The sequence below is a fragment of the Arachis stenosperma genome, chromosome 2 (assembly GCF_014773155.1).
Source record: "Arachis stenosperma cultivar V10309 chromosome 2, arast.V10309.gnm1.PFL2, whole genome shotgun sequence".
NCBI classification, from domain to species: Eukaryota; Viridiplantae; Streptophyta; class Magnoliopsida; order Fabales; family Fabaceae; genus Arachis; species Arachis stenosperma.
Window position 1 is genome coordinate 78,829,911 of NC_080378.1, and position 14,336 is coordinate 78,844,246.

Consider the following 14,336-nt stretch of genomic DNA (forward strand, 5'->3'; position numbering starts at 1 on the left):
CGTTTAACTCCAAGAAGAGTCTCTACACGAAAATGCTTCATTGCTCAGCCCAAGCACACACCAAGTGGGCCCGGAAGTGGATTTTTATATCATTTACTCATTTCTGTACACCTTAGGTTACTAGTTTTTCTATAAGTAGGACCTTTTACTATTGTATTAAGAATCTTCGGATCTTTGGAACCTTTCTCTAGAGATCTTTTGATCACTTTGGGAGGCTGGCCATTCGGCCATGCCTAGACCTTGTTCTTATGTTTTCAACGGTGGAGTTTCTACACCATAGATTAAGGTGTGGAGCTCTGCTGTACCTCGAGTATTAATGCAATTACTATTGTTCTTCTATTCAATTCCGCTTGTTCTTTGTCCAAGATATCACTTGTTCTTCAACTTGATGAAGGTGATGATTGACGCCCATCACCATTCTCACCCATGAACAAGGTGACTGACAACCACTCTTGTTCTACAAGCATCTGAGGCTTAGTGAATATCTCTTGGATTCCTGATTGCACGATGCATGGTTGATCGCCTGACAACCGAGTGCTCGCCTGACAAACGAGCCAACCATTCCGTGAGATCAGAGTCTTCGTGGTATAGGCAAGAACTGATGGCAGCATTCAAGAGAATTCGGAAGGTCTAACCTTGTCTGTGGTATTCTGAGTAGGATTCAATGATTGAATGACTGTGACGTGCTTCAAACTCCTAGCAGGCTAGGGCGTTAGTGACAGACGCAAAAGTATCAATGGATATTATTCTGGCCTGAACGAGAACCGACAGATGATTAGCCTATGCTGTGACAGAGCATCAGGGACGTATTTTCACTGAGAGGATGGGAGGTAGCTGCTGACAACAGTGAAACCCTACACGAGCTTGCCATGGAAAGGAGTAAGAAGGATTGGATGAAGGCAGTAGGAAAGCAGAGAGACGGAAGGGAAGGCATCTTCATGCGCTTATCTGAAGTTCCTACCAATGAATTACATAAGTATCACTATCTTTATCTTTTATGTTATTTTCGTTCATCATCATACACATTTGAGTCTGCCTGACTAAGATTTACAAGATGACCATAGCTTGCTTCAATGCTAACAATCTCCGTGAGATCGACCCTTACTCACGTAAGGTATTACTTGGACGACCCAGTGCACTTGCTGGTTAGTTGTGCGAAGTTGTGTAATGCCATGGAATTGAGCTACCAAGTTTTTGGAGTTCATGACCGGGGATTATGAGAGTTGTGAAAAGTATTGTTCACAATTTCGCGCACCAGTCACCATGGAGAGGAAGCATGAAGAGCTTCTCTCAAATCAGAGTCAAGCAGAGCCCCCACAGTCAAACTTTAAGTTTTGTGTTGGGAGGCCACAACCAAACTCTAAGTTTGGTGTTGAACCCCCACATTCAAACTCTAAGTTTGGTGTTGGGAGGTTCCAACATTGCTCTGAGAAAATGTGAGGCTCCATGAGAGCCATCTGTCAAGCTAATGACATTAAAGAAGCGCTTGTTGGGAGGCAACCCAATGTTATATTTTATATATTTTTCTTTGTTACTCTATTTTATTTTGTAGGTTGATGATCATGAGAAGTCACAAAATCAATTGAAGAAGCAAAAACAGAATAAAAAACAGGAAGAAAAACAGCACACCCTGGAGGAAGAACCTACTGGCGTTTAAATGCCAGTAAGGTTAGCAGATGGGCGTTTAACGCCCAGTCTGGCACCATTCTGGGCGTTTAACGCCAGAAAGGGGCACCAGACTGGCGTTAAACGCCAGGAAAGGGCAAGAACCTGGCGTTAAACGCCAGAAATGGGCACCAGCCCGGCGTTTAACGCCAGAATTGGCTCAAAACGTGATTTTGCATGCCATTTGGTGCAGGGATGACTTTTCCTTGACACCTCAGGATCTGTGGACCCCACAGGATCCCCACCAACCCCACCACCCTCATTCTTCTTCACCCATTCACCAAAAACCCCTCACCTATCAAATCCCACTTTCTCTTCACCACTCACATCCATCCCTCATAAAACCCCATCTACCTCACCATTCAAAATTCAAACCACTTTCCCACCCAAACCCACCCATAAAGGCCGAACCACAAAGTCATCTCCATCTCCTCCATTTTCTTCTTCTTCTACTCTCTTCTTTCTTCTTTTGCTCGAGGACGAGCAAACCTTTTAAGTTTGGTGTGGTAAAAGCGTTGCTTTTCATTTTTCCATAACCATTTATGGCATCCAAGGCCGGAGAAACCTCTTGAAAGAGGAAAGGGAAGGCAAAAGCCTCCTCCTCCGAGTCTTGGGAGATGGAGAGATTCATCTCAAGGGATGCACTTTCCTCCACAATACTATTGGGAGCAACTGAACACCTCCCTAGGAGAATTGAGTTCCAACATGGGACAACTAAGGGTGGAGCACCAAGAACATTCCATCCTCCTCCATGAAATTAGAGAAGATCAAAGAATCATGAGAGAGGAGCAACAAAGACAAGGAAGAGACATTGAGGAGCTCAGGCACTCCATAAGACCTTCAAGAGGAAGAACAAGCCGCCATCACTGAGGTGGACCTGTTCTTTAATCTCCTTGTTCTTTATTCTTCTGTTTTTCGAAAATTTATGCTTATGTTTATCCATGTTTGTGTCTTATGATCATTAGTGTCTTAGTGTCTATGCCTTAAAGTTATGAATGTCCTATGAATCCATCACCTCTCTTAAATGAAAACTGTTTTTATCATAAAAGAACAAGAAGTACAGGATTTCGAATTCATCTTTAAAACTAGCTTAATTAGTTTGATGTGGTGACAATACTTTTTGTTTTCTGAATGTATGCTTAAACAGTGCATATGTCTTTTGAATTTGTTGTTCATGAATGTTAAAATTGTTGGCTCTTGAAAGAATGATAAAAAAGGAGACATGTTACTGAGGATCTGAAAAATCATAAAAATGATTCTTGAAGCAAGAAAAAGTAGTGAATACAAAAAAAAAGGAGAAAAACGAAAAAAGAGAAAAAAAGGGGAGAAAGAAGAAGAAAAGAAAAAGAAAGAAATAAAAGTTGTGATCCAAGGCAAAAAGAGTGTGCTTAAGAACCCTGGACACCTCTAATTGGGGACTTTAGCAAAGCTGAGTCACAATCTGAAAAGGTTCACCCAATTATGTGTCTGTGGCATGTATGTATCCGGTGGTAATACTGGAAGACAGAGTGCTTTGGGCCACGGCCAAGACTCAATAAGTAGCTGTGTTCAAGAATCATCATACTTAACTAGGAGAATCAATAACACTATCTGGATTCTGAGTTCCTAAAGAAGCCAATCATTCTGAATTTCAAAGGATAAGTGAGATGCCAAAACTGTTCGGAGGCAAAAAGCTACTAGTCCGCTCATCTAATTTGGAGCTAAGTTTCATTGATAATTTGGAGTCTAGTATATTCTCTTCTTTTTATCTTATTTTATTTTCAGTTGCTTGGGGACAAGCAACAATTTAAGTTTGGTGTTGTGATGAGCGGATAATTTATACGCTTTTTGGCATTGTTTTTAGTATGTTTTTAGTATATTTGGTTTAGTTTTTAGTATATTTTTATTAGTTTTTAGTTAAAATTCACTTTTCTGGACTTTACTATGAGTTTGTGTGTTTTTCTGTGATTTCAGGTATTTTCTGGCTGAAATTGAGGGACCTGAGCAAAAATCTGATTCAGAGACTGAAAAGGACTGCAGATGCTGTTGGATTCTGACCTCCCTGCACTCGAAGTGGATTTTCTGGAGCTACAGAAGCCCAATTAGCGCGCTCTCAACGACGTTGGAAAGTAGACATTTTGGGCTTTCCAACAATATCCATACTTTGCCCAAGATTTGATGGCCCAAACTGGCGTTCAAAGTCACCCTCAGAAATTCCAGCGTTAAACGCTGGAACTGGCACCTAAATGGGAGTTAAACGCCCAAACTGGCATAAAAGCTGGCGTTTAACTCCAAGAAGAATCTCTACACGAAAAATGCTTCATTGCTCAGCCCAAGCACACACCAAGTGGGCCCGGAAGTGGATTTTTATGTCATTTACTCATCTTTGTAATTCTTAAGCTACTAGTTCCCTATAAGTAGGACCTTTTTACTATTGTATTTTCATCTTGGTTCTTCTGGTTCCCTCTCTGGGGCCGAAGCCAATGATCACTATTGTTCTTATATATTTTCAACGGTGGAGTTTCTACACACCATAGATTAAGGTGTAGAGCTCTGCTGTACCTCGAGTATTAATGCAATTACTATTGTTCTTCTATTCAATTCCGCTTGTTCTTTGTCCAAGATATCACTTGTTCTTCAACTTGATGAATGTGATGATCTGTGACACTCATCATCATTCTCACCTATGAACGTGTGACTGACAACCACCTCCGTTCTACCTTAGATTGGGTGAATATCTCTTGGATTCTTTAACCGAAATCTTCGTGGTATAGGCTAGAACTGATGGCGGCATTCAAGAGAATCCGGAAGGTCTAACCTTGTCTGTGGTATTCTGAGTAGGATTCAATGATTGAATGACTGTGACGTGCTTCAAACTCCTAGCAGGCAGGGCGTTAGTGACAGACGCAAAAGAATCAATGGATTCTATTCCGGCCTGAACGAGAATCGACAGATGGATAGCCGTGCCGTGACAGGGTGCGTTGAACATTTCCACTGAGAGGATGGGAGGTAGCCACTGACAACGGTGAAACCCTTGCATAAGCTTGCCATGGAAAGGAGTAGGAAGGATTGGATGAAGACAGTAGGAAAGAAGAGAGACGGAAGGGAAGGCATCTTCATACGCTTATCTGAAGCTCTCACCAATGATATACATAAGTATCTCTATCTTTATCTTTATGTTTCATTCATCATCTATACCCATTTGAGTCTGCCTGACTAAGATTTACAAGGTGACCATAGCTTGCTTCATACCAACAATCTCCGTGGGATCGACCCTTACTCGCGTAAGGTTTATTACTTGGACGACCCAGTGCACTTGCTGGTTAGTTGTGCGAAGTTGTAGTGATCACAATTTTGTGCACCAGCTTCCTTCTTCATAGTCTTCTCACTTCCCACTGTGATTACTTTGCACTCCTCCCATTTTGTGTTTTTTCCTTTGTCCCTTAGGTGTTCTTCAGTGACATTGGGGACGGCATTTGCTCTCTTCTCATCCATTTCTGAAATTTGCTTAGCCATTTGCCCCATGTGTCTCTCAAGGTTTCTGATTGAGGTCTCTTGGTTTTTGAATGCCAGGGTCTGATCTTTCCTTGCAGTTTCCTGATCTTGTCTTGCCATCTCTTGATTTTTCATGAGTTTCTCCATCATTTTCTCTAGACTTGAGATTCTTTGAGAGTCTGGATTTGGTTGTGGTTGTGTGAAATGAGATGGTTGTTGTTGGAAGTTGTTTGAATTAATTGTGGGGGTACTTTGTGGGTGGGATGTGGATGTAGAAAAGTTATTCTGGTGGTTTTGTGAGTTATTATGGGGTTGGTGATATGTGTTTTGTGAATTTTTGAATTGGTTAGTATTATTGGATGAATGGTTATGGTTGCTTGTGTTACTGAGGCTGCCAGAGTTGAAGTCCCTTTGTCCTTGATTCTGATGCTCACCCCACCTTGAATTAGAATGAGTCTTCCAAGGTGTCTTGTGTGCATCACCATGAAAATTGTGTTGAAATGAACTTGAAGTGTTGTTCATGCATTGCACCTGCTCAGGGCTTTGTTGCTCAAAATTGAATGTCCCAAAACTTTCTTCAGATAGATTCCACCCATGTGAGGTTTGAGATTGGTGTTGTGTTTTTACTGCAACACCTTGCAGTCCATCAATTTTCTTGGCCATCATTTCTATTTGTTGCTGAAGCTGTTGATGCATCTGTTTGTTTTGTGCCAAGAGAACGTCAACACCTTCAAGCTCCAGCACATCCCTTCTCTGGGCTGGTTGGCGTTGTCTTTGATGAGCAAAGAAATATTGATTGTTTGCCACCATCTCTATGAGGTTTTGGGCTTCCTCTGCTGTCTTCATTAGCTGTAATGAACCTCCTGCTGAATGATCTAATGCTTCTTGAGCTTTCTGGGTTAACCCTTCATAGAAGTTTTGGAGTCTATCCCACTCACTAAACATTTCTGGGGGACATTTCCTAATTAAGGCCTTGTATCTCTCCCAGGCATCATACAGCGACTCTCCATCCACTTGAATGAATGTTTGCACCTCTGTTTTCAGCTTGATAATCCTTTGGGGGGGATAGAACTTGGCTAGGAATTTACTCACTAAGTCTTCCCAATTATTGATGCTTTCTTTGGGAAATGTCTCTAGCCATTGAGTGGCCTTATCCTTCAGAAAGAATGGAAACAGCAGTAGCTTGTAGATGTCTGGATGCACACCACTTGTTTTGACAGTTTCAAAAATCCTGAGGAAGATGGATAAGTGTTGGTTTGGATCTTCAAGTGGACTTCCTCCATAGGAGCAATTGTTCTGCACCAGAGTGATAAGTTGAGGCTTCAACTCAAAATTATTTGCATGAACGTTGGGATTGAGTATGCTACTCCCGCAGTTTCTTGCATTGGGGATAGTGTAAGAGGCCAACACCCTTCTTGCAGGCTGGGTATTGTTGCTAACTCCCTCTTCACGCACCTCAGCATCCATGTCTTGCAAGAATCACAAACAAACCAAATGAAACACGGACATTCTAATGCTAGAATATGGTTAGAGGGTAAGGTGACACAATGTGTCAAACAGTTAATGTGCTTAGTTAAAAAGAAAAAATGCTTAATCTAGACCACCACCTTACTTAATCATTGTCAATCTAATCAATCCCCGGCAACGGCGTCAAAAACTTGATGTGCGGAAAACGATCCGACACAAAACTCACCGGCAAGTGTACCGGGTCGCATCAAGTAATAATAACTCACATGAGTGAGGTCGATCCCACAGGGATTGAAGGATTGAGCAATTTTAGTTCAGTGGTTGATTTAGTCAAGCGAATCAAGTTTTGGTTGAGTGGTTTATATTTAACAGGAAGTAAATAACAGAAAATGTAAAGGGGGAAGGAAAGAATTGCAGAAATTAAAAGGAACTGAAAATAAAAGGGCTGAATCTTAAAGAACAAGAAATTAAATGACTGAAACTTAAAGTGCAAGAAATTTAAATTGCAGAAACTTAAAGTGCAAGAAATATAAATTGCTTGAATGTAAAAGGGAGTTGAGGACAGGGATTTCAGAATTTAAGCAAGAGAAATTGAATTGCAACAATCAATAGAGCAGAAATTGAATTAGAAGCAATTAGAACTCAAACAGTAAGGAAATTAAGTGCAGCAAAGGTTCACAGAAGAACCAAAAGTAAATTGGGACCTCAGGACTCCAGAGACTAGGCAGCTAAGCCTAGATCTCAATTGCCTTCCCAGATCCAAGTTTACAAAGCAATTAACAAGAAATTGAAGAAGAAACAGTAAAGGAAATTGAAATTGAACTCAATTGTGCAGAAAGGAATTAAAGAGATTTTGAATGGAGATTGAGACAGAATTTCCTCAATTCTTCACACCCAAAACTCAAAACAAGAAAAGTAGAAAATGTCCAAGCAAGAACGAGGAAGAAGAGAGATCAATTCTCCTCCCCAATTCTCTGAAATCTCAGTGAAGTCACCAAGAGAAGTTTCAACAGCTCCAAATAAAAGTAAAGGTTCAAAGGAAAATTCAAAGTTCAAAAGCAAAGCAAAAGGTCCTAATTACATCAAACTAGCTCCTATTTATACACTTTCCATTCTTGGATCTTAGGATTTGGATGGGCTTTTGATTTGGTGAAGAAATGAATTAAATTGGATTTTTAATTCAATTTTTGGCCCATAAATACTTGCTTCCAGGAGGCTGCCCTGCCCTTGTGGAGGGCAGGGCAGGATTTGATGCATGCGGCCTTGGTGCGGGCGTGGCGTGTGAGCTTGGTGCGCAGGATGCTGCCCTGCCCTCGCGGAGGGCAGGGCAGAAATTTCTGGTGCGCCATTTTGGTGCCTGTGCGTGCTCCTGGTGCTGCCGAATGATGCCTTGGTGCGCCAGAATGGTGCGCCTGTGTGCCACAACAAAATGCTGCCCTGCCCTCGCGGAGGGCAGGGCAGTGTTTCCAAATTGAAGTCCCGTGTTCGAGACTTGGCCGATACACACGCTACCCATTTTCCTTGGCTTTCTTGGCACCATAATGAGGCCTAGTTCCTTGCTTCCTTATTGTTCCGTGTTTGACTCTTGTGGCATGCATGGGTGAACTTTTTCCTTTGATTTATTTTCCATGAAGGCCCGATACTGCCCTTGTGGAAGGCAGGGCAAGGTTTTTTCTTCCTTTGATCCAAGGCACAATTTTGTGCTCTGCCCTTGTCGTGGGCAGGGCAGAGTTGCCTTCCAAGCCTTGTTTCCTTATGTTGCCCTCCTAGAGGGCAGTGTGCCCTTGTGGAGGGCAATGCTTGCTTCCTCCATTTATGCGGCACACTTTTCCTTCCTTTGGCCACGTTTTCTTCTCCTTGGGCCACGCTTCCTTAGGCCACGCTTTTCCTTTTTTTTTCTTTTCTTCACCTACAATAAACCAAAACAACCACTCCAAGTATCACTAAATTCACAAGGCTTATAAATCAATTAAAAATCTATTAAATTTAGCTTAAACCTCATGAGTTAACATTAATTTCATGGTGGTTGTTTGGTTTAAAGAAGTTATGCATTTCCCTTCCAAATCACTTACTTAGGATGCAAGAAAGTGCATAAAGGCTAACAAAAAAAGTAAAATTAGCTTGAAAAATGGGTATATGATGACCAGTCATCAGGATCTAATAATATAGCCGGGCCTCAATAGTCAGGTACTTGATGGTAATAGATTTGTGACCCGATTTCTGAGTACCATAAATCTATGTGCTACCCAGCTGTGCTATCACGCTCAGAACCTTCTCCCAATCAAAGGTCAAAATGAGTCAATCCTCCTTTTCCCCCTCATAATCATCCTTGCCTTCAAGCTTAGGCGGGATGTGGAGGATCTCCTCGACGACTTCGTCAATCACCAAAATTTTCTTACCTCGAAGGTAAAATGCATTGAAGGTCCTCGTGTAGTGGTTGGCGTAGAATTCATAGACCCAAGATGCGTTCACCTCCACCAGTTTCCTATCCAGAAATAACCATTTCCGCTGATCAATCCGATCATCAGTGAAATTTCTCAACTCAGCAAGGATCTAGAGTTTTCTCTCAACATGGAGGCTTCATTTCTGAAATTCGGAGAACTTGAGCTTTGAGTAAAGGTTTGAGAACTTAGACGGATTAGTAGGAGGTGTTCTCTAATTAATCTGGTCTCTCCTACTGATTTGTCTCTCATATTATGGATCATCCATTGATTTAGTGGTTTGTTAGGTTCTTCCCCTCTTACTCGGCCCTATGGCCATTGACTTTCTCTTTCTATCAGTCATTCTATAAAAGAGTAGGAGAATAGGGTATGCAAAATAGAATCACAAGGCAATAAAACAGAGATTATATAAGCAAGCATCATTCAGTGATATAGAAGTAACATTCTCAAGTAAATGCCTAAATAAGGAATAATGAGTCAAATTATATGGTAGCTACAACATGTAATTCAAAGCAAAAATTAAACATATAGGCATAAACATATGCAATAAATGTTGAATCAAACTTAAAAAAAATAGTAAATCACAGTGGTGCGAAATTTCATAGTCCACAAACTATCCGACAAGTGCACCGGGTCGTACCAAGTAATACCCCAGGTGAGTGAGGGTCGATCCCACGAGGATTGATGCACCAAGCAACAATAGTAGAATCAATCACTTAGTCAGGCAGGCAAAAAGTGGTGTTTTGAGGTTCAAAAGCATTAAATAGTAATTCAGAGAGTAAGAAAGCAAATAGTAAAATTGGTGTTAGAAGTATGTGAGAAGATAGTTAAAGTTTCGGAGTTATTTATTCTTCCGAATTAAGATTTCTTACCAACTATTTTAATTATGCAAGATTTATTTCATGGCAAATTGTAATTGACTAAACCCTAATTCCTTAGTGATTTAGTCTCCTCTAACCTAATCAACCGCCAATTCCTTAGTCACTTAATATAGATTAGAGGGTTAGGTTCAATTCTAGTTTGTTAGCCACAAAAATCCTAATTACCCAAATATAAGAGGATTATATGTCATGTATCCATTAAGTCAAAGTAATTAGGAATATAGGAGAAATTTACTTTCAAGCTAGTATTCAAGTGAGATAACTTTTCCAAGAATCAACAAGAATTCATATAGAACACGAGTTATTTTCCAATACACTCAGATTTATAAGATGAAGAATGAAAGTAATTTTTGAAATTAAATTAATACATTAATTAAAATAGAGTGAAAATAGTGTTAATCCATGGAAATAAACAGAGCTCCTAACCTTAACCAAAGACGTTTAGTTGCTCATAACTAAAAAAACTAGAGTTTAAAAATGTGTAAAGTGCGGAATGAGGTCCAGGAGAATATATTCGCATGACTCACCAGGCTCCTGGCGATAAACGCCTAGGTTCGTGATGTTAGGAAATTATCAACGATCTAGATTTTCACAAAATAGAATTTCATCATTGCAAGTATAGTCCAAACCCAACAATTGAACACCAATCAAATGTTAAATTCAAATTAAAGTAACCGAGATTGAGAGTAATTCAACCTCGGGTCGTTCTCCCTAGGAGTTGCAATAAAATGTATATTTATTGGCTATGAGATAAAGCATGGAAAATTGGGAAAGCAAGAAAGAGCAAGTAATGTAAATAACAAGAAAGTAAATGAGCATGCAAGGAATTAAAAGAAAGCAATTAAAAGCAATGAAAATGGAAATTAAATGCTAAAAATGACTATTGGCGATAATTGGGGAATTTAGGATTCATATCCTAGTTATGGACCACAAACATGGCAATTGTATGGAATCAATCCAAATTAGTCAATCCTCCTTAAGAATTAGTCAAAAGGGCATAATTGGTCTCAATCCATAAGTCCTAGTCAACTCACTAATTACTTAGTGAAAGACTAGCGTCAATGGAAACCAAACCAATTAGCCATTCCCACACTATGCGGAATGGACATCCACAACTCAATTCCACCCAAACAACCAATTTCTCAACCAAGAGTGTGAAAGCTAAACATGCAAGGAATTAAACATCAAAGCAAATAAAGTCAAAGCAAGGAAAATTAAAGTGCAAGAAACCTCTTGGCAAGTAATTGAAAGCTAAGGTTACCTATCCTAGACATTGACCACAAACACATGATGATTATGAAGAGTTAATCCTACTTAGTCAACCTTACATCGAAGATAAGTCAAATAGGCATAGTTGATTTCAATCCCTAAGTCCTATGTCAACACTAATGGGTCACATAGAGTCAAGGGAGAACAAATCAACTAACTACTCTAATGTATCAAACAAGAATGGACATCAATGACTCAAGGATCACCAAAACCAACAATTTCAAGCCAAGAGTGAAGAAAAACTAAGTAGAAACTAAGCCAAGCATTTTATCAAACATTTGGTGTGAATGAAAATAAAATAATATTAAATTGTATTAAAAATTAATTCTAACTACCAAAAGCAAAAAAATGACAATAACAATTAAAGAAAGCATTAAATGAGCATAAAACATAAATTGTATTAATTGAAAATTAAAATAATAAGAGTGTGCATAAACATGAAAATGACAAAATAAAAAAAATAACAAGAGAAGTGAAGAAGAACAAAGATGCAATAACAATAAATGACAAGAAAAAGTAAATGAAAACAAGAATTAAAAGTAGAAATCACAAGAAATTAAACTAAAGAACCCTAATTCTAGAGAGAGGGGGAGCTTCTCTCTCTAGAAACTAAGAGAAAAACATATAAAAGCTAAACCCAATTGCCCCCCTCTTCATTTCTCTTCACTTTGGCCTTAAATAACTTCAAAAAATGAGTTGGACTGGGTTTTGGATGCCCAGAATTCACCTCCAGCAATTTGAATTAATGACCTCACGCATATGCACACGTGCGTACGCACGACACTTGGTGCGTACGCATCTTTGCACGAAGTCACCGTTGTGCGTACGCACCTTTGCAGCAGCTTGATAAACCCATATTTCATGAGTTTTTTTGTGCTTAATTTGAGTGATTTATATAATCCTTCACCTACTTATTCACATTAATTGCATGGTTTTACTTTCCCTTCCTTATTATGTCGTATTGTGAAAAACATGTTTCCTAAGCTTTAAAAATTAATTATTTTAATTACCTTTATTTCCATTCGATGCCGTGATTAGTATGTTGAGTAGTTTCAGATTTTCTAAGGCAGAATGACTTAGAGGATGGAAAAGGAAACATACGAAAATGGAAGGAGAAAGCAAAACGGAGCTTTAAGAAACTGGTGTTCACGCGATCGCGTGCCAGAAGCGAAGATTCAGCGACGCGGCCGCATGACTGACGCGACCGCGCGCCTTAAGCATAACGCACATGACGCGGTCGCATGACTGACGCGACCGCGTGACAAGGAAAAGCTCTGAATGACGCGACCGCGTGACCCACGCGGACGCGTGACAGAGGCCACGCACCAGAAAATTACAGAACACGCCCCAGCGAGTTCTAAAGCCCTTTTTGGCCCAAATCCAAGTCCAGAAAGCATAGACCAGAGGTTATGAAGTGAGGGAAAGCATCCATTCAAGGAGAGCTCGCCAATTTTTAGTTTTCTATGATTTAGATTTAGTCTAGAGAGAGATTCTCTCTCTCTGAGGATTTAGGACTTCTTCTTGTTTTGGGAGTAACTCTGGATCCAGGTTTAAATGTTCTTTTATTTTAGTTCTATAATTATTTATTCCAGCATTTGAATTGATCATTTACTTTTATAATTTAATTTATGAATTATTCCATGTTACAGATTATTATTTGAATTAATGATATTGAGGTATTTTCAGTTTATTATTGCTCTTGTTAATTTATGATTATCATTGTTTACGATTTGAAGATATTTTATTCTAGCAATTTACTTTTTCCTCTTTTGGTCCTGGTTAAGAATTCAGTAACTCAACAGTTATTAAACTCAACATAATTGATAATCGTTATCTTGCTAATTGAGCTGAACTTAAATAATCCCAACCTTTTCTTAAGAAATAATTAGGATTCAAAGGTCAATTTAATTAGTCCCTTGACTTTCCTTTGCCCTAGTAAAGGTTGACCAAGTGGAATTTAGATACAACTTTCATTATTGTTGAGAGAGATCACCAAGTTGGACTTCCAATTTCTCTTACCTTGCCAAAAATTGTTTTTACAGTTATTAATTACTTTTAATCGCCATTTAAATTAATTGTCATTTAAATCACTTGCTTCTCATCTTCTAAACCCCGATTACAACCTTTATAGCCAATAATAAGAACATAATCCCTTGCAGTTCCTTGAGAAGACGACCCGAGGTTGAATACTCGGTTAACAATTTTTAAAGGGGTTTGTTACTTGTGACACCCAAACATTTGTACGAAGGGATTTCTGTCGGTTTAGAAACTATATCTACAACGCGACTGTTTTTATGAAATTCTATACTGGCAAAAATCCCGACGTCACAGCTTTCAAACTTCATTTTCTTCATGATTTCTCCATTTTGCATACTTTTCTCTTCACTTCTTCCACCGCATACTTGCCTTGGAAACCTGAAATCACTCAACAAATACATCAAAGCACCAAATGGGATTAAAGTGAATTAATTTTAGCTATTTTAAGGCCTAAAAAGCATGTTTTCACAATTAAGCACAATTTAGGAAGAAATCTCAAAAGCATGCTATTTAGATGAATAAATGTAGGTTTATGTGATGAAATCTACTCAAATCAAACCAAAATATATCGTAATATATGGACTCATCAATTCTCCCACACTTAAACCAAGCATGTCCTCATGCTATACCCAACCAAAGGAGATGAATGAAGGGGTAGACGATTTATTCAATGCAACTACTTATGTGTATGTAAGTATGTATATACTATATATACTTGTATATACTATATATATACCTATATATACTATAGTATCCTATTGAATTGGTGAAAACAAACAATCAAACTCCCAAGCAAGTATATAGACATATAGGGTTAAGCAAAGAAGTAGCTCAATGTAATCAAAATCCAAAGAATTGATTTAACTCATCAAAAAGAAGCAACTTACAAGAATGCATGATAAAAAGTGTGAAAACATAGAGTTGAGTGATCGAACCCTCACTAGGTGTGTATACACTCTAATCACTTGGTGTCTAGGGGTTAATTCACTCAATTCTCCTCTAATCATGCTTTCAAGGTTTTGCTTTTCATCTAACAATCAACAACCATGTGATGCATGAATGCGATTATCATTAGGACTTATTAGGGTTGTAATGGGGTTAT